This window comes from Lissotriton helveticus, chromosome 6 (assembly GCF_964261635.1).
Source record: "Lissotriton helveticus chromosome 6, aLisHel1.1, whole genome shotgun sequence".
Taxonomy (NCBI): Eukaryota; Metazoa; Chordata; class Amphibia; order Caudata; family Salamandridae; genus Lissotriton; species Lissotriton helveticus.
Genome location: NC_136067.1, coordinates 22,087,038 through 22,106,292, shown reverse-complemented (window position 1 = coordinate 22,106,292; position 19,255 = coordinate 22,087,038).

Here is a 19,255-nt window from a genome sequence, read left to right as displayed (position 1 = left end):
TGCCCATGCCCTGTATGTTTGTGCTATGTGTTCCTCTGCAGCCCCACCTGCTGAGGCTGAGGCAGGATGTTGAAGTTGAACTGGCGGGGTAGGATTCGGCATGCCCTTAAATATTTTGATGCCGCAACCCGTCAACTTGTGGTACAAGCAACGGTTTTGGCTCGGCTGGACTATGCCAGCTCCCTTTTCATAGGGTTAAACCAGGCCGAGCTAACCCGACTTCAAAGAGTGCAGAACGCAGCGGCCAGAGCAATCGTAGGTCTTCCTAGGTTTTGCTCGGCCGGTCCAACTTTGCGAGCCTTGCATTGGTTACCCGTTAGGCAGCGGATCCACTTTAAAGTACTGTGCATATCTTTCAAGATTCTGAAGGGCCTACCGCCTCCCTTACTGTGCCAACTTTTGTGTCCTTACATCCCGGGCCGCACTCTGCGTTCGTTGGACCAAGAACTAGCGGCAGCCCCTCGGTTTAAACTCAGTCGGGCGGGGGGTCGCTCTTTTAGGGTGCGGGCAGCCGCGCTCTGGAACGCTCTCCCCTTGAAACTCCGGACCCTTGGCGACTTGCTTTCCTTCCGCAAGGCCGCTAAAACCCTTCTGTTCTCTGAGTTATGTTAAAATCCATACCCCCATTTTTAAATAATATTTTCTGTTTTCTGTTGTGTTGTGTTCGCCACCTTGTCGGTGCGCCGGGACGCTCCTTCGCTGGAGCAGCCGTGCGCAATACAAATAGCACTAACATAACATAACATAACTTTCTCCATAGTCATTTTGTGTGTGGTGCCGGTTGTGGGTTCACCTGGGTGGTTGTTGTACATGGGATAGCACAGGTGAAGCACATGGCATGTCCCTTCATGTTGGGGAGGGCCTTTTGTGTGTATGGTGGAGGTGTGGCCCAATGATCTGTGTGCACTACCCATGCCTGGCGCTGGCCCTGCCTTCCTGCATTGTGTATGTTTTGTCACGTCTTCACCGCTGCTGTGATATGACCGGGACATTGCATCAATATTGCTGTAGATGGGTGACCTTGATGCAGAGGGGTGGTTTAGTGATAGGTAGGATATTTATGGGTATACATGTGGAAGTCTGGTGTGGACAGGAACCCTATATCTGCGCTGGAGATGTGTGTTGTGTTTGTGAGCGTAGTTGTGAATTGTGCACCTGCAGCTTCATCTGCAACGGTCTATAACTTGCTGGTAGTCTTGCACGTACAGTGCTGGAAAAATGTATAAGGCTGGATCCATTACATTCCAGACCAGGTGGTAGGGACCATGAATCTGGTTGCGCTCGCTCCGCTATGGTGTTTCCTCTGTCTCTGGGCGGGTGGTTTCTCAGCTGCAGTGTGGCTGGCTGTTTCGAGCATCCTGATTTGTATGGCGGACGGGACGTCATTCCGCACAGTGGTAAGTGTCCTTTGGCTCCCATTGCCACAGTGTCGGGTGCTTTTTGATGGCTGTGCACATCGCACTTCTGCGTTCAGGAAATGTGCTATGTTTAATAATTTTCCACCAGCTAAGCAGTGGGGCCTCCCACCGCCATCCTAATAGACCCCTAAGTAATTTCCATAGTCAAGTTCAGACAAGGCCAGAGCGGTCACAACTATCTTCGGGAGATCGGGTGAAATGAAGAAACAGAAACTCTTAATCATCATTAGCATAAAAACATAATGAGACAAAAGATCTGATCTTTAAAGGTCAAAATGTTGTCGAAGAAAATCCTTAAATTTGTATCTTATTTAGTGGTGGTGGGCCACCAGATGGATGACCAGACAGAAGTGTCATCACCTAATAGTAGAATCTCCATTTTGTTGGAGTTTAGTTTTAGGCAATTAAGCTTCATCCAGTTATAAATCTGAGTCATATAAATTTTAAAGTATTTAGGGCCATATGTAGGTAATCATTATTCACCGTTTTTTAAATACCGAATTTTACCGATTTGGTATTTGAAAATCAGTAAATAGTATGTAGGTAAATATTCAGTAAATTTCACCATATCGGTAATATTTGGTATTACTGGGGTGGCAGAGTGGGCTAAAGAACGGTGATGGATTAAACCCAGATCTGTTGACTGGGTGTAAGTGTTTGATTGGTTCAGATGCTCCGTCCATCACCACCCCCTTTTGTACCGCTGTGTGAACATGTGGCACACATACATGCCCTAAGGGCATGTATGTGTGCCACATGGCACGGACAAAAAAGCAAAATATAATTTTTTTCTAAGGTATTCGGTATTTGCCACCAACTTATAGTTGGTGGTAAATAACAAATCCTGAATGCTAAAATGCACTTACTTGAGTGCCTCCTACATAGGAATTAAGGATTCAGTAATTTACCAAATCTGTATTTTAAGAATTTGGTAATTTACTGATTCCTTAAATTACCGATTCGGTAAATTACTGAATCCTTGAAACCTGCCTCCCAAATCTCTAATCCCTAAATACCGGCCGGTAACAGTGACATTTACCGAATGTCACCGTTACCAACCGGTATTGCCTCACCTAGTCTCTTAGTCTCTTTCTTGAGATTGCTGGACACAAGACTATAACCTGGGTGTCATCAGCAGAGGAGACAACTGAAAAGCTGTAAAATCTGATGAGCCTTGCCAGAGGGGTTACGTACAGGTTAAACATAGTAGAGCTCAATGAGAAGCCCTGCAGAACCCCACAAGGTAGCTTGAAATTGACAGAGGTGGATTCTCCTAGTGACACATGTTGCTCCCTGTCTGACAGGAAAGTCTAAAGGACTTTAAAGGTGGTACCAATAATAACACATTCAGAGATCTTGTTACTTAGTGAGATTAAGGCTGCTTTCTCTCCCTTGTCCAGGATTAATCTCAAGTCATGGGTTGTTGCAATCTAAACAGTCTCCTTGCTATGAGCTTCCCTACAGCCAAATTGAGTAGGATTTAGGAGTTTATAAAAATTAATGAATGAAATTAATTCGGTATTTCGCGCCCTTTTAAAGATGTTTGATGGGAATAGCAGTTTGGAGATAGGCCTGTAACTTCAGGGTTCTAGTGGGTCCAGATTAAATTGATGCCACCTTCCACTAATTGGGAAGAGCTCTGGTTTCAGGATTTCAGTATATATCTCAGTCAAAGACTAAGGAACAATTTCTGATGTGAGGTGCACTATCTTTGGTGGAAAAGGATTGAGAGGTGAGCCTGATTTAGTTGCTGGCACTAGTTTAAGTAGCTTTTCTGTGTCTAGAGAAGAACAAGACTCCACCAGACTGTTAGTGGGTGAGATTTCTGTGGTTGCAAAGTTCTCTGTGATATGTTGCTTGCTGATATGAAATGTGTTGTAGACATCTTCCACAGTGGACTGGAAAAACCTAGCTAATAGGTTGCAGAAGTCAGGGCTACTGTTGTTAAGTGTTTTTTTCCAGACTTTTAACTATGGCAAATACATATTTAGTGTAGTTCTCTGACTGTTGGATTTTATCATAAAAATATTTGGTTTTGTTTTCTCTTCCTTGATTCATTTTATAATCTGAAATAGTTTAGGAAAAGTTTGTTTTCTTTTTATCTTCTGAACTGTAGTTTGCTCCCAACTTACTTTCTTGTTTCCTGCAAAGCTCATTCTGTACTTATTTTATTAGTGAACTATGGTTCAAATGGTGCTTTTCTTTTGTTGGTAAAGTATATTTTTGGGGTATTTTCTCAACTACAATGCTTATCTAGGTGGCATAGGTATGGGCTGCTAAGTTTGGATCAGATTTGGCAACTTGGCTTGGATTTTGCTAACATTGTTTGGAATTTAATGGGATCAAAACTAGGCCCGGCCTCTGCTGATGGAGGAGTCATTATTATATGTACATTGTAAACATCATGTGCTGATATTAAACTTTGCTGCTTTATGGTAGGACCATAATAAAGGCAGCACATCTGTGACCTTGAGTTATGTTATGTTATGTTAAATGATTCCTAGAGCGCACAGCTGCCCCAGCAAAGGGGCGTCCCAGCGCTGTCAGACCTAAATCCCAAACCTTTTCCAGAGAGAGCTGCATGGGTGTGACAGTCAAGTCCTATACAGATGAGAACAGAAAAGTTTTAATAGCCTTCCGAAAGGCCAGCAGGTCATCCATGACCCGGAGGTGTAATGGCAAGGAATTCCACAATTTAGCAGCTAAGTACCTAAACGAGGATCCGCCAGGCCTAACACGAGTAAAGCGTGGCACATTCGCCAAGTGCTGTCCGCAGGAGCGCAGTGTTCGATGTGGCACATATGGACTCAGCAGACCACAGAGTAGCTTAGGGCTATTGGACTTCAGGATTATGAATGACAGGCAAAGGGTTTTAAACTGAGTCCGAGATTATTCATAAAAATGTCATCAAGAGTGTGTCCTGCCCTGTGAGTGAGCAGTGCTACTTGTCTGTGTAGGTCAAAGTTGGCAAGTATGTCAATGAAAGAGCGCAATGAAACTGTTTGGTGAAAGTGCGCTCTATAAATAATTTTAACATAACTTAACATAACATCTGGTATTTGATGCTGGGTTCTAGGAATTTAGGTCCATTATTAAGAAAATAGGATTTTTGCCCAGTGAATGGTAGATCAGCTGTCCTTTGAAAAGGTAGCACTTGATAGGACCACGTGGGAACTTGATACTGACAGGTATTCTCTGAAGATAATGGCCAAGCCACTCCCAGTCTACCTGATCATTCATCCCTCAGGATAGAATAACCTGCCAGAACTGATTGAAAAATTTCCAGGATGAAAGTTGAGTCCGCCCATGTTTCTATAACAAGTAAGCTATCTAACATGATATCGTACAAATTCAATTAAATCTAGATTGTTCTTTCTAGGGCACGTGAATTTACTAGAATGCATCATAAAAAGTCAAAAATAGATTAGGCAGGGGCTTGTTTGGAGTTTGCAGAATGACATGCTTGCACGGTATCATACGAGAGTCAGTTTGAGGACTGTGCATGTTGAGGGGCCAAGAAGGAGTTAATGGATAGTGATTGTATTCTTACCAGCTGTGTTTAGTGCCACAGGTTCATCTTTTAAGTATTTGGGAGATGGTAGTTGCCTTGTAATAAAAGAGTCTGGTTTTCTGGTGTTAGGTGCAATCTGGGCGCAGACAGGCACAGACAAGCTCGTGGGTGCATTCTGCAAATCATACAAACATGCACCTACTTAAAATGTATGCAGAGTTGCTGAATTCAGGTCTCTGCCCCCCCCACTCTTAAAGATAGTCGTCCTTTTCCGACTTAAACCAGGGAAGAGCCCACTGCAATGCTCCTCCTATGGAGCTTTATCTGTATTACATTTTGACAATAAAATCCTGGTGACTGGCTTGCCCCTCTCACTTGACACAATCATTTTACCCTAGCAGTCCGGTTTGATCCCATACCTCTCTGCCTTCCTTAATCTGCGTACACTATTCTCTTTGCTACACACAGTATCATCGGCGACACCTGCAGTGGTGGCCCTGCTTGAGGCATAGAAGATATTTGCATATGTGGACTGGTCTTCCTGCAGGCTTCCTTTCAGAAATGGAGTCTCCGCATGTGGTTCACATTGCTCTATATTTGTTTTAAAACATTCCAATCTCACTCACAAACTCCTTTTTTCTTTTGCTGCAAACCCTGCTTTCTTGAATAGTGTGGGAGGGCCACTGACCCCTGATAGGCAGGGAATCATTGACTATAGAATACAAACTTGGTGGCTTTGGTGTGCCACACTTTCAGTTATACTACCTAGCTGCGCAGAGCCAATTAAACTACCATATGCCATGCCCAGAAAAGACCCACCACGCACATTGCTCCAGTGGTTTTGCCATTCACCTGCAGTCAATACCACTGGACCCTATAGACATCTTGACATTATCAACATCCAGCTGGGCATGGTTCAAGCTCCTTCAATTATTGGGGAAGGGACAACTGTGCTTACCTATAGCTGACTGACCTTGGGTAGCTTCCACTAGTGAACTAGTGGTCAAGCGTATTTGCTTTGCAATCCACATTTGATGATCTTTGTCTAACTGGTACAATATTTTACATATCAACAATACCTGCTTTACAGATGCCACCACAATAGACTATTGTGCAGAGAGCCATGTATGCACAGATTGCTACCTACCTCTTAACACCCAAGGAGTTTGTACTGTAGTGAAGGCAGGGCCTTACTTGCGCATATTGCTATGTTAGCATCGGCTTATTAGAAGTTTAAATGCCATTTTACCTTTTTGCTGCTTTTGCACACATCACTATATGTAACTGTTGCTGTAATTTAGGCTGTGTGAATTGCTTCACATGAGAATGGCTTGTTTCAGCACCGCTAGACTTACATCTCAACCTTAGTCTGAACATGGAGTGCTGAAGTGCCCAAGGTTATCATACCAATGTTAGGTGTTGTTCAGGCTCATCGGCTCATGCTTTAGACACAACATGCACGCAGCTGCACCTAGCTGAAATCCTGGCACCTTTAATATTGCACTGCATACATGATTTCACACACTGAAGAAAATCAGTTTCCAGAGAGACAGAGAGTTATTTCTGATCCTGATGTGATTCACTTCTGCTGATCTTGGAGGTATGGGGTCCCCTATTCAAGCCTAGCTAGAGAGGGTGGCATGCAAGGCACTATTTTATCTGTTTCCACCATCATTATTATATGATTTCTCCTTTTGTGTTTTATGGAATTGTAACAATGCCAATCGTATTATTTGTAATCATATGCCTGCTTATTCTTGCAAATAAACTGCATCTTAGAACACATCATTAAAATAAATATTTAAAACTTTATTGTGTCTCTTTTTTTACCCATGTTGTGGACTAGTATGAGAATATAACGAAAGAGTGTTCTTGATTCCCCCCATTCCTGAGAGTAACCTAAGTTGCATGTTCTGGGTTGTCTAATCATTGTTACATTTGCTATAAGATGAAGAGCTAATGTGAAACGGATTCTAGTCGGTTAGGGGTTCTAGGTACTGAGGTGAGTTTTTTGGTCCACCGCAATTCACTGATGTCCTGGGTCTCTGTGCACAGTTCTGTCTATGAGCAGAATCCCTTCAACAGTACCCTTCACAACTCTGATTACCGACCGCACTTGCAGATGAATAATAACACCACACTCAATACCCAAAGCCCCAATAGCACTCTGGATCACGCTTCCTATACTTTTTTAAGCACTTCAAGTGTTCTCTACATGAAGAAGGAGCGTACCATGGAGAAAAAAGAATGACAGAGTTTTTAAAAAATGTAGCATTTTTTTATAAATTGGAGGTAGTTCTGAAAAGAACTTTTTTTTTTTTTCTTTTTGTTGTTTTATATTTTTTTATACTTTTTTTAAACGATTTTATATTTTTGGGGGATTTTTTTCAGGGGAAAAACAAAAACAGGGATTCCAAAACTGGTCAACAGGAGCAAAAAAATGTGAAAAATTAGGGACGGGGAGGGCAGCGGTGTTCCTGTCTCTTTATGGCAATGAGTTCAACGCTCTGCTCCCCATAACAGAGCAGTTCATCACAGTCCACCCATAGAAATTTTATGCCTGCAAACACCGGCTGCACGTTAGGGACCATTCTTCCACGTGGTGTTCCTGAAGGTGTTGCTCCACCAGTGGAGGTGCTGCTGCCATCTCTTGGTAAATTCCGTGCCAGGTCCCTGACACTCTCCCTGGCATAGTTATTTGTGTGTCTTCTCTGGACATGCCTAATTAAATTGGCATTTCCAAAGCTATATTTCTTATTAGGATTGCCTCTGGATAAAATACTGTCACATATCTTGCAGGTTACCTTAGCAGCATTAACCTTTTTTTTTCCTTCAGTGATGTCAAAAAATTTCCAAATGAAGTGGTCCTTTGTTTTGTGGTGAGGGGGGTCCTCAGGCAAAAAACCATCAGAATCACTGCTGGATGACTCCCTTGCAGCCATCGCTGTAGATCAGGAAACTTTGAGAAGCAGATAATGCACAGAACACCTCTCCAAGTACAAAGCAATAGTGAGAGAAATGGGTGGGTTTCTCAATATTTGAAAAAAAAATGTTCTGAACCAATGAAAAGTGTTATTTTAAAGTCACATGGCTTGACGCGCTCACGCTACGCGCCCTGGGGTGCTTACGTTGCGCGATCGTATACCCTCGGGCGCTTCCGGGAGCGCTTACGCGGTGCATCATAAGACGAATCTCGCGGCTACGCGATACGTGTCTTATGACGCAAGGCGTTGCGGCTACGCGATACCTCACGATGATGTTTTCGTTTGTGGCAATGGCGCTAACGGGACGCTCACCGGTACGTGCCCCGGGGCGCGCCGTAACACTGCGCTTACCGGTGAGCGCATCGGTACGCGCCCCGGGAGCGCTCCGGGGAAAAAAAATTATAATTTTAAAAAAAAAACGATTACATAATTAGAGAATATAAAATTTGTTATAAAAATATTACATTTCATACCTATAGATATTTGCTATTAAAAAACCTATTCACTGAAAAAACCATAGGTTTCACACAAATTATAGTTTGGAATTAGCATTTAAAAAACCTAATAAATTCACTGAAAAAAGCATAGGTTTCACACCAGTTATAGTTAGCTGGAAATTTTACTGGCATAAAACCAATGAAATTCCCACGTTATAGTTAGTTGGACTCACTATAACTTGCGCGTGCAATGCACTGCTGATGATGTCACATATTACATCACTCATGACATGGTCAGTGACATCACTCACGACATCACTGATGACACCATCCTTGTGACAGAGTGACAGACCTCCTTTCACTGTAATGTAACCCTTGAAATACATAATCAAAAATAGAAATTTAAAAAAAATGGATACCCATACCAGTTACAACAACCAATTCAGTAATTCCACCAACTATGTACACATCCACTCATTCACCAACAGTTCTATATAGTCACTCATACTCACTCATCATATGTAGTGATACACCTATACATCCTGTTACACACCGACAGTCATCCAAAAGATACTCTCACACATACTCACACATGCAAATAAACTATTGAACATCCATTTATTTGCATATACAGCTATACACACACTACCACTTTACTTCTAAGGAAACTTACACATACTTACTCTCTTAGACAATAACTTATAGAAAAACATACTTATGTAAACAGGAACTCTTACAATCTCTTACTCTCACATGTACTCACTTATATACATCAATATTCACATATACTAGATTAAAACATATGTAGTTACTGATAAAGACACTAGTGAAACAGTCATTCACTCACTAACACACACATATACACATTCATCCACCCATACAGTCCTGCACATATGCTGTCTTCAAAAGACATACAAAGAGAGAGTCAGTCATTCATGCATCTATGTGCTAAGTAATACCCCCACCAAACCATACAAACACTCATACTGATACTAAGAAAAACATCTAATAACCCAAATACATACACATGTAGCTACTCACCAACCCATGCAGCCACTTATACACAAAGTGAAACACTAATCCATATATTTAAATATTTAAACATTACTCACTAATATATGTATTCACTAAGATATTCAATAACATATACATATATAACACATATTTATTTTTCAGAAAGACACACATGCACTCAAAGCGTACACATCACGGTGGGTGCGTGGATTCTAGGTGCCATTTTAGAAAAGTCTTGAAGGATCCCCGTACGGTGTGCGAAGGCTGCGTGTTTTTCAATTACATCATATACATTTAATATTACAGGATGTGCGCGAATGGTATGCGACCAGACGCGACTCCTGCTCCCGCGCATTCGCGACACATGCGCATTATGGTATGAGATGCTTGCACGGTGGCGGGTCCCGAGTGACGTCATATACGTGCTGGGGCACGCTGGGTGCGCAACTCCCGCAAAAAAAAATTATGTTCCAAAATTATATGTTTGTGTCTTTAGTATACATATTAGAAGAGATTATCTAAGATATTTATAAAAATAATATATTTGTATGTAAAATAAAATATTATTTTTAAATATATTTTTGAGAAGTCGGGTGCGTGCATCGTGAGCGCGGAGAACCAGGTCAGCAGCGCTGCTGTAGAGCCAGAGAAACCAGGTTAGCAGAGCCACTGTAGAGCCAGCGAACTAGGTCAGCAGAGGTGCTCTAGAATCAGAGACTCAGGTCAGCAGAGCTGCTCTAGAGCCAGAGACCCAGGTCAGCAGAGCTGCTCTAGAGGCCAAGAACCAGGTCAGCAGAGCTGCTTAAGAGGGAGAGAACCAGGTCAACAGAACTGCTTTAGAGCCAGAGAACCAGGTCAGCAGAGCTGCTCTAGAGCCAGAGAACAAGGTCAGCAGAGTTGCTCTAGAGGAAGAGAAGCAGGTCAGCAGAACTGCATTAGAGCCAGTGAACCAGATCAGCAGAGCTCTTTAGAGGGAGGGAACCAGGCCAGCAGAGCTGCCTTAGAGCCAGAGACCCAGGTCAGCAGAGCTGCTCTGGAGCCAGAGACCCAGGTCTGTAGATCTGCTCTAGAGCCAGAGAAACCAGGTCAGCAGAGCTGCTTTAAAACCAGAAAACCAGGTCAGCAGAGCTGCTCTAGAGCCAGAGAACCAAGTCAGCAGAGCTGCTTTAGAGCCATATACCAAGGTCAGCAGAGCTGCTCTAGAGGCAGAGAACCAGGTCAGCAGAGCTGATTTAGAGGGAGAGAACCAGGTCAGCAGAGCTGCTCTACAACAAGAGAATCAGGTCAGCAGAGCTGCTCTAGAGCCATTGAACCAGGTCAGCAGATATGCTTTTGAGCCAGAAAACCAGGTCAGCAGAGCTGCTCTAGAGCCTAAGAACCAGGTCAACAGAGCTGCTGTAGAGCCAGAGAAACCAGGTCAGCAGAGCTGCTTTAGAGCGAGAGAACCAGGTCAGCAAGCTGCTTTAGAGCCAAGGGACCAAATCAGCAGAGTTGCTCTAGAGCCAGAGAACAAGTTCAGCAGAACTGCTTTAGAGCCAGAGAACAAGTTCAGCAGAACTGCTTTAGAGCCAGAGAACCCGGTCAGCAGAGCTGCTTTAGAGGGAGAGAACGAGGTCAGCAGAGCTGCTTTAGAGCCAGAAAACCAGGTCAGCAGAGCTGCTCTAGAGCCAGAGAACTAGGTCAGCAGAGCTGCTTTAGAGCCATATACCAAGGTCAGCAGAGCTGCTCTAGAGGCAGAGAATCAGGTCAGCAGAGCTGATTTAGAGGGAGAGAACCAGGTCAGCAGTGCTGCTCTAGAACAAGAAAATCAGGTCAGCAGAGCTGCTCTAGAGCCATTGAACCAGGTCAGCAGATATGCTTTTGAGCCAGAAAACCAGGTCAGCAGAGCTGCTCTAGAGCCTAAGAACCAGGTCAACAGAGCTGCTCTATAGCCAGAGAACCAGGTCAGCAGGGCTGCTGTAGAGCCCGAGAAACCAGGTCAGCAGAGCTGCTTTAGAGCGAGAGAACCAGGTCAGCAGAGCAGTTCTAGGACCAGAGAACCAGGTCAGCAGAGCTGCTTTAGAGCCAAGGGACCAGATCAGCAGAGCTGCTCTAGAGCCAGAGAACAAGTTCAGCAGAACTGCTTTAGAGCCAGAGAACCAGGTCAGCAGAGCTGCATTAGAGACTAAGAACTAGGTCGGCAGAGCTGCTCTAGAGCCAGAGAACCAGGTCAGCAGAGCTGCTGTAGAGCCAGAGAAACCAGGTCAGCACAGCTGATTTAGAAGGAGAGAAGCAGGTCAGCAGAGCTGCTTTAGAGCCAGAGAATCTGGCCAGCAAAGCTGCTTTAGAGCAAGAGAACCAGGTTAGCAGAGCTGCTTTAGAGCCAGAGAACCAGGTTGTGAGAAGTTGGCCTGGTATATGCTGCTCACTAGTTCTAGTGATCACCTTGTACCATGCCAAGCAACCCTTATGGTGCAGGTTGTAAAGTCAACCTTATAGACAAGCTATCCTAGGGGTAGCATGGACTAAGCAGTCTTAGGCTAAGCTCTGTAAGGCATGTGAAGCAAGCTGTTTTACCATACACAATCCCTTGAATACCAAATGAAAGGACACCACACATATATATATTGAAAATATATATAGATTTATTTCTCAAAAGATACCCTATACTCTTTATGAGCACAGAAGCACAAGCGTTAAAACAAAACACAGTTAAAATGCACAAAAGTTGCACGAATATGGATGAGCCCTAGGGGCCACCTAAACCATATACTAAAATAGCGGTATAAGGACCACTATGAGGAAAGTGAAGAGGCCTAGTGCCTGGGGAATCGCTGGAGCTGTTCAGGACTAACAGTGATGAAGTCGGAAAAGGCCCGCAGGACTCGGGTGCAGTGCGGAAAGTGCACACAATACCAATGCAATGTCAATGGTGCGTAAAAGTTACAAAGTTAGTTAAAAAGGAACCTTCCGAGTGACCTAGAAGGATGAAACTTTAGACACAGGCCCTAGAGATGTGTACCAGTGTGGGAACACCGGAGGAGCTGAGTTACCTCACCCACAGGAAGCGGGTGCATAGGGTCAAATTAGTGTCGGGTTTCGTCACGCTGGTCGATGGTGCTTGGAGCTGAAGATGCTGCAGGCGGCTCGAGATGAAGAGTTCCGGTGGATCCAAGGGTGGATCTGAAGTCGTGAAGACCTGAAAGCAGAGGGGACAATGTTCAAAGTCACTGGCCAGTGACTACCTTGGAACCAGAGTGGAACCAGGCGATGTCGGGTGCAAACAGGCGTCGAGGTGTAGCTTCTCTCTGCAGCCACGTCGACACAAGGGGTTGAAGACGTCCAGGAGTCGGTCACGAGCTGTCACACGCAGGCTTCTCGCTGTTGGCGGTGTCGGCAACCGGATGGAAGCAAACAGGCCTTGGCTAATGCAAGCCACGCAGGAATCAAGAAAGGCTTGTCACTCGGACCAGCAAGGTCAGAGCGGGTGCTCCTTTTTACAGGAGCAAGGGCAAGTCTGGAGCAACCAGACCTGCAGTGAAAGTTAAAGGTTTTGTCGCCAAGATGGCCACTAGCCGCGTGGCAAGTGGACGGGATGGCGCGTCGAGTGGCACAGTGCAAAAGGGCCCCACGCAGATCGTGGAGATGCTGGGGGGCTGATCTTCGGTGCAAGGGCTGCTCGACGTTGGGGCTTCTCAAACCCCAAAGCACAGTGTCAAGGGTGCCTCTGATGCTGCGCAGTCAGCTTTTCGGGGGTCTTCCAAGATGTCCGGTCCCACGTCTCTCGGTGCCTCCACGGGTCCCTTCTTTGCAGGGACTGTGGATCGGGCGGTAAGAAGTCTGGGAGTCTGGGTCTTGTCAGGCTCTGGGCTAGGGCTCCGGCGGGAGGTGGCGGCAAAGCAGATGTCGAGTTGCTGGTTGGTGCCTGTGTTCACAGGGTGGTCACTCCTTGGCCACAAGGGAGATTCTCTTCCGTCTTCTGAGCAGCAGAATGTCGAAGTCCAGTCTTCTTCTGTATTTCAAGTTGATTCAGGATGATCTGAAGTCTCAGGACACAGCTCCCACTCTTATTCGAATCTGGGGGGCGGGATCACCTACTAGGTCCCTCCTCTGGGTGGAACCAGGAAGGGGAGTGGTTACACCCCCTTTCCTTTGTCCAGTTTCGCGCCAGGACTGGGGCAGGAAAGCCCCAGCACCGGTTTGAACTGGCCTATGCACAGGGACACCTTGTGTGCCACAGGCATGTCTGATTCTATTCAGTCCTGTCCTACCCAATACACAAAATCCTGTCTGGGGTGGTGCTAGCACCTCCCAAGGCAGGAAACCCTTTGTACAAGCTGCCCTCGCTGGAAGGGCTCCCAGCAACAGGAGGTCAGACTTGTGTCTGTGGTGGCAGCATCCATTTTGCGATGCTAAGGCTCTGTTTAACTTTAACCGGGTTTCAGGTTAGGTACATGTCGTGTCCCTCTAGAAGGGTGGAATGCTACCCCCGTCGCCAGAACTGGTGAGGGGGTAGTATTCCAATTCGTATGACACCTTACTCAACATGTTTTGATAAAGCCAAACCTAAGATAGCATTTAACCGCGAGGATTATAATGCACTTAAGAGTATATGGTATGGCAGTATCATGAAACAGCTAAAGGACATGGTTCCGAAAGCTGCAGACAGGCTCAGCTCATGCCAGAGCACCATCTCACATATTTCCAAGCACTCTGCCTCCAGGATTGATGAGGCCTTCCATAGGAGTGGCTGATAGGAACATATGTGTCCATTTTAGGTTAGGCATAGGCATACTACACCTAAGTAAGGGGTGGTTACACCGACTTACCCCAGCTGAGTGATCAGCCAGTTGTGTCAAATATGGAGGCCAGGCCAGGGGTGGCACAATACGTGCTGCAGCCCCTGGTAGGCCTTGGAAGCACCTATGCCCTGGGTACCTGGGTACACTGTTACAGGGTATAATAAGGTGAGCCAATTCCAATTGTGTATGTACCTAAGGTACATGGAGTCCATTTTAAGGAGAGAGCAATTAGCCTGGGGCCCTGAATAGCAGGATCCCAGGCCAACGATGTCAAAAACCAGCTAAACACCAGGCAAAAAGTTTGGGGGTAACCATAGTCAGATATCCACCTTCCTACACAGGTCAGCAGAGCTGCTCTAGAGCTAGAGAACCAGGTCAGTAGAGTTGCTCTAGAGCCAGAGAACTAAGTCAGCAGAGCTGCAGTAGAGCCAGAAAAACCAGGTCAGCAGAGCTGATTTAGAAGGAGAGAAGCAGGTCAGCAGAGCTGCTTTAGAGACAGAGAATCTGGCCAGCAAAGCTGCTTTAGAGCCAGAGAACCAGGTTAGCAGAGCTGCTTTAGAGCCAGAGAACCAGGTCAGCAGAGCTGCTCTAGAGCTAGAGAACCAAGTCAGCAGAGGTGCTTTAGAGCCAGAGAACCAGGTCAGCAGAGCTGCTTTAGAGCTAAGGGACCAAGTCAGCAGAGCTGCTCTAGAGCCAGAGAACACGTTCAGCAGAACTGCTTTAGAGCCAGAGAACCAGGTCAGCAGAGCTGCTTTAGAGCCAGAGAACCAGGTCAGCAGAGCTGCTTTAGAGCTAAGGGACCAAGTCAGCAGAGCTGCTCTAGAGCCAGAGAACACGTTCAGCAGATCTGCTTTAGAGCCAGAGAACCAGGCCAGCAGAGCTGCTCTAGAGACTAAGAACTAGGTCAGCAGAGCTGCTCTAGAGCCATAGAAACTAGGTCAGCAGAGCTGATTTAGAAGGAGAGAACCAGGTCAGCAGAGCTGCTTTAGACACAGAGAACCAGGTCAGCAAGCTGCTCTAGCTGACACGGACTGACTGCCACTGACTGACTGCCACTGACTGACACTGATTGACTGACACTGACACCGACTTACACTGACAGACACTGATTGACTGACACTGACTGACTGACACTGATTGACACACACTGACTGAATGACACTGACAGACACTGATTGACTGACACTGACTGACACTGATTGACTGACACTTACTGACTGACTGACACTGACACTGACTGACACTGACTGACTACTCTCTACTACTATACTACTCACTCTCTACTACTCTCTACTATTCTCTCTCTACTACTCACTCCCTACTACTCACTCTCTACTACTCACTCTCTACTACTCTTCTAATCTCTACTACTCACTCTCTACTACTCACTCTTTACTACTTTCTTATACTCACTTTCTACTACTCACACTCTACTACTTACTCTCTACTTCTCTCTCTCTATTACTCTCTACTATTCACTCTCTACTACTCACTCTCAACTACTCTCTAGTACTCTCTCTCCACTACTCACTCTCTACTACTCTACTACTCACTCTCTACCACTCTACTAATCTCTACTACCCACTCTCTACTACTCTCTACTACTCTCTCACTTGTACTCACTCTCTACTATTCACTCTCTACTATTCACTCTTTATTACTCTCTACTACTCACTCGCTACTACTGTCTACTACTCACTCTCTACTACTCTCTACTATTACTCTCTACTACTCACTCTCTACTACTCTCTACTACTCACTACTACTCTCTACTACTCTTTACCACACCTCCTCTACTACTCTACTGCTCACTCTCTCCTACTCTCTATTAATCTCTCTCTACTACTCCCTCTCTACTACTCAATTTACCACTCTCCACTACTCACTCTCTACTATTCACTCTCTACTACTCACTCTCTACTACTCACTCTCCACTACTCAATCTCTACTACTCGCTCTCTACTACTCACTCTCTACTACTCTACTGCTCTCTACTACTCGCTCTCTACTACTAGCTCTCTACTACTCACTTTCTACTACTCTCTACCACTCACTCTCTACTACTCTCTACGACTCATCTCTACGACTCTACTACTCACTCTCTACTACTCTCTCTCTACTACTCACTCTACTACTCACTCTCTACTACTTTCTCTCTACTACACACTCTCTACTACTCACTCTCTACTACTTACTCTCTACTACTCGCTCTCTACTACTCTCTACTACTCACTCTCCACTACTCACTCTCTACTACTCGCTCTCTACTACTCTCTACTACTCACTCTCTACTACTCTCTCTACTTCTCACTCTCTACTACTCACTCTACCACTCTCTCTACTACTCTCTACTACTCACTCTCTACTACACACTCTCTACTACACACTCTACTACTTGCTCTGTACTACTCTCTACTACTCACTCTACTACTCACTCTCTACTACTCACTCTCTACTACTCCACTACTCTCTACTACTCATTCTATAATATTCTACTACTCTCTCTACTACTCACTCTCTACTACTCTCTACTACTCTCTACTACTCACTCTCTACTACTCACTCTACTACTCATTCTACTACTCACTCTCTACTACTCACTCTCTACTACTCTCTTCTACTACTCTCTACTACTCGCTCTAATACTCACTCTCTACTACTCTACTACTCACTCTCTACTACTCTCTACTACTCTCTACTACTCACTCTCTACTATTCACTCTACTACTCATTCTACTACTCACTCTCTACTACTCACTCTCTACTACTCTCTTCTACTACTCTCTACTACTTGCTCTAATACTCACTCTCTACTACTCTACTACTCACTCTCTACTACTCTCTCTACTACTCTCTACTTCTCACTCTCTACTCTCTAATACTCACTCTCTTCTCTCTACCTCTCTCTCTACTACTCTCTACCTCTACCTCTCTACCTCTAAACCTCTACCTTTACACCTCTACCTCTCTACCTCTCTACCTCTCTCTACACGCACACATATGCACATATATATATGCATATGCATTTATATATATGTATGTGTGTATATATATACATACATATATAAACATATATATAAAATGCATATCTATATAAATACAAATATAAATGCATGCATACATATTCATATACGCATACAAATACATGTTATATACATGAACGGTTGAAAAACACTAATACAAGCAAAGCTAAAAAGCCACCTAATTACAAACAGAATTGCTTTAACTTAAACGAGGGAGAAACCTATTGCATTTTCAATGCTTTCTTACTTTGGTACGATCAAGAAGGCATTCAGATGTGTCACACATTTGCGATAAATTCAGAATGTTAGCACTCTAGTTTCTCATTAGATCACTGTAGTAAAGATACTGCTCACCAGGGAAGTCAGCTGCTGGTATTCAATGTGCATGTTTCAGTCTGCATGTCAGAATTATTTAATGAAATAGAAGAGGATTTGAGAAGTCAAAATGTGCCCTAATTTTTCTTTCTGCAGCACTAATCATAATTTATGTGGCAAAATGAACCCCCTCATTTTGTTCCTTTGCAAATTCAATGTTTTAAGTGTTACCACTTTATTCCAATCAAGATGGCTTCAAGTGTGCCATACTTTTGTCATAAGTAAGACTGTTAGCGTTCCAGTTGTTCTTTAGAACACTCTGGGACATTCTGTCATTGGACTATATTTGGGCTACATCTGGGTGATATTTGTGCTACATTTGGGCTCTTTTGTCTCTGGTGGCCATCTTGGGATACGTATTTGTTATGACGTTTCCTAATTTCCTCATTTACTACATTCACCTCAGTAGGAAATACTTTCAGTTTTTTACTTTGATTCCATCAAGGAGGCATTCAGATGTGTCACACATTTGCCATAAATTCAGAATGTTAGCACTCTAGTTGCTTATTAGATCACTGTAGTAAAGCTACTGCTCACCAGGGAAGTCTGCTGCTGGTATTGAAAGTGCATGTTTCAGTCTGCATGTCAGAATTTCTTAATGAAATAGAAGAGGATTTGAGATGTTACTCAAAATGTGCCCTAAGGTTTCTTTCTGCAGCACTAATCATACTTTCTATGGCACAATGAACCCAGTCATGTTGTTCCTTTTTAATTAAATGTTTTAAGAGTTACCACTTTATTCCACTCAAGATGGCTTCAGGTGTGCCATACGTTTGTCATAAGTAGGACAGTTAGCGCTCTAGTTGTTCTTTAGAACATTCTGGGAAGCTGCAGTAGAACACAAAGGAATCAACTGACAGTCTCTGCTCTTTTTGGATGTACATGTTTTACTGACAATGTCAGACTTCATTCTCACATGACTGAGAAAGATAATGTGAATTTACAGAAAATATGCTCTCAGTTTAGCTTATAGATCACCTTCCAAACCACTGTGGGAAAAGCATGAGAAAATAGTTTTCTCTAAAACATGATTCATGATATCCCAGCAGAAGCCTTTTACACATGGTAAAATCACCTTAGAACACACCACAATTCCTAAAATTACTATGGTACTATCAACAAATAATTTATAATGTAACTAAAGTCTTAAAACCTTCTATTAACTGCAATGCTTTTTAATGAGGTGCTGTCATGTATATTGGTCCCAAGATGGCTGCCAACAATTTCTGGTTTGCGGTGTTGACAGACAGTTGACAGCCAATCAGCATGCAGCTCGTGCTCGGAATGCTAGATACGTATATATTTTTTCTTTTGATTTTCTCAGGGACTACTGGAGGGATTTACACAATTTAAGCAAAAGTGTGATCTGCGAATCAGACTCTACAATTTTGCCAAACTTCTTGTAATTCCGTTCAGCAGTTCGGGCTGTAACCGTGTCTAATCGTCCTATGGAAAATAACATGGGGAAAACACATTTTGGGACCCCCCTTTTTTCTCAGCCCACTCGACAAATCCACCCAAAACTTTCAGGGAAGGAGCGGAGCGGGCCATCTTCTTTGAGAATTTTGCGAAGATTCGTCCACCGGCGCCAAAGTTATTCCAAATAGAATGTTGTAGGTAATATATATTTATATATATATATATATATATATATATATATATATATATATATATATATATTCACTGAAAAAACCATAGGTTATAGACCATAT